The sequence below is a fragment of the Chrysochloris asiatica genome, unplaced genomic scaffold (genome assembly GCF_000296735.1).
Source record: "Chrysochloris asiatica unplaced genomic scaffold, ChrAsi1.0 scaffold00079, whole genome shotgun sequence".
In the NCBI taxonomy this organism is placed as follows: domain Eukaryota; kingdom Metazoa; phylum Chordata; class Mammalia; order Afrosoricida; family Chrysochloridae; genus Chrysochloris; species Chrysochloris asiatica.
In genome coordinates this window covers 7499804-7502763 of record NW_006408597.1, presented here as the reverse complement: position 1 = coordinate 7502763, position 2960 = coordinate 7499804, and positions in this window count along the sequence as shown.

The following is a 2960-nucleotide window of genomic DNA, read 5'->3' as shown; positions in this document are numbered from 1 at the left end:
CATTATTGAAGGATTCTCTGGGCAAATAATTGAATGATGAAGAAAGCATCAAGAGAAGATGGAAGGAATACACAGAGTTACTATACCAAAAGGAAATGATTGATGTTCACTTATTTCAAGAGGAAGCATATGATCAAGAGCCAATGATACTGATAAAGGAAGTCCAAGGTGCATCAGAGGAATTGAAAAAGACCAAGGTACCAGGAATTGATGGAATAAAAATTGAAATCTTTCAAGAAAGTGAGGTGGCACAGGAGGCACTCACCCATCTATGCCAAGAAATTTGGAAGACAACCGTATGGCCAACTGATTGGAAGAGTTCTGTATTTGTGCCCATTCCAAAAAGAGATGACCCAATAGAATGCGGAAATCATCAGATAATCTCTTTGATATCCTATGCGAGTAAAGTTTTACTCAAGGTAATGCAGAAATGGCTGAAAGATACTTTGACAGAGAACTTCCAGAGGTTCAAGCTGGATTCAGAAGAGGCTGTGGAATGAAAGATATCATTGCTGCTGTTCAATGGATGTTGACTGAAAGCAGAGGATATCAGAAAGATGTTTACCTGTACTCTATTGACTACACAAATGCTTTCAATTGTGTGGATCATGACAAGCTATGGACAACATTGCAAAGTATGAGTATTCTGAAACACTTAATTGTGCTCATGAGGAATCTGTACCTGGACCAAAAGGCAGTTGTTCAAACAGAACATGGGAATACTGAATGTTTTAAAATTAAGAAAGGTGTGCGACAGGGTTGTATTCTTTCACCATACTTATTCAACGTATATGCTGAGCAAATAATCCAAGATTCTGGGTTCTATGAAGAAAAACATGGCATCAGTATTGGAGGAAGACTCATTAACAACCTGCAATATGCAGATGATGTAATTTTGCTTGCTGAAAGTGAAGAGGACTTTTTACTGATGAAGATCAAAGAGCACAGCCTTCAGTATGGATTACATCTCAATGTAAAGAAAACAAAAATCCTCACCACTGCACCAATAAACAACAAGCTTATCAATGGAGAAAAGATTGAAGTTGTCAAGGACTTCATTCTTCTTGGATCAACTATCAACACTCACAGAAGCAGCAATCAAGAAATCAGACAACGTATTGCATTAGGCAAATCTGTTGCACAAGACCTTTTTTAAAGTGTTGAAGAGCAAAAATTGTAAGCTTGAGGACTGAGGTATGCCTAACCCAAGCCATGGTATTTTCAATAACCTCATATGCATGTGAAAGCTGGATAGTAAATAAGGAAGACAGTAGAAGAATTGACACATTTGAGTTATGATGTTGAAGGAGAATATTGAAAGTGCCATGGACTGCCAAAAGAACCAACAGATCCATGTTGGAAGAAGTGCAGCCAGAATGCTCCTTGGAGGCCAGGATGGGCAAACTTCATCTCTCATAATTTGGAAATATTGTCAAGAGGGAACAGTCATGGGAGAAGGATATCATGTTTGACAAGGTGGAGGGAGGGTCAGAGAAAAAGAGGAAGACCTCCAGCAAGTTGGATTGACCAAGCGGCAGCATTGATGGACTCACATGTGGCAATAATGGTGATGTTTGCTCAGGATCAGGCGGTGTTTCATTCTATTGTGCATAGAGTCACTATAAGTTGGTACTGACATGATGGCACACAACAATAACAACAACCTGTTTCCACAAAATTGTATTTCGTCATTCTTTGAAGTGGTTATGTGTTACTGAGCTTTGCTTTCAAGGACTTAACTACCACCAGTGAGTGTACAACAAACATTAAGTTATAACCTTAAAAAAAAAGAAAAAGACTCTAGGCCTCACCAGATGGAATGCATAGAAACCAAATTTACTACATCTGTGGAAATAGGTGGTTGGAAAGCTTCAAAACAAGGACAGGGGCAAACTGTGGAACAGACCATCAATTGTTCATATGCAAGTTCAGGCTGAACCTGAAGAAAATTAAAATAAGCCCACGATAGCAAAATATGACCTTGAACATATCCCACCTAAGTTTAGAGATAATCTGAAGAACAGATTTGATACATTAGACACTAAAAACCAAAGATGAGAAGAGTTTAGAGATGACATCAAGAACATCATACAGGAAGAAAGCAAAAGGAAATTAAGAAGACGAGAAAGAAGGAAAAGATGTCAGAAGAGATTCTGAAATTTGCTCTCCAGAGTAGAGATGCTAAAGGAAATGGAAGAAATAAGGAGGTAAAAGAGCTGAATGGAAAATTTCAAAAGGCAGCTTGAGAAGATAAAGTAAAAAAATTATAATGAGATATCAACAAACAAGATGATGGATCAGGTGGAAGTGTAGCGAAGAGCTCCGCCAGCAACAATACAGAATACCGGACCAAGAAGGCTCAGAGGATGGTCCCAGAACTCTGAACCACATATAAAGGAATATTTATAAGGTTGGAAGGCTTACAGCTGTGGGAATTTGTGGCAGAAGCAAGAAATCCATTTCTAGTTTGGAACTCTCAGTTGCTCCAGGAGTCACCATCTTGGATGAGACCAAGCGGGGGAAGGATCGGAGCAGCCATAGACACCTGTCAGAAGTGCGGAGATAAAAGGGTGGACATTCTTTTCTTTTGGTATCTGTTCGTTGGTCCCTTGTAACTTCCATTCTTGTAACTATAAGGATGCCTGAGCTAGTGGACACCCCAGCCCCACCCTTGGAGGGTTCTACTACACATGCGCACAGATCTCCTCAAAATTTAAAGAGACAGTTTCCAACTAAAACCAAATGGCCACAGCCAGCCTGAACTGTTTATAACTAGAAAAAGGGCCTGAACGGGGATTGTGGAGTGGGACAAGCAGACAAAAAAGGAAATAGGCCAAAAATTAAATCCTAAGTTACATCAAAACGACCAACAGTGGCATCTTGAAATTTTCCAAGAAGAAGAGTGAAAAGGGAAGCCCATTTCCTGATCACATCTACCTGGAGGCAATCCGAAAGCATAA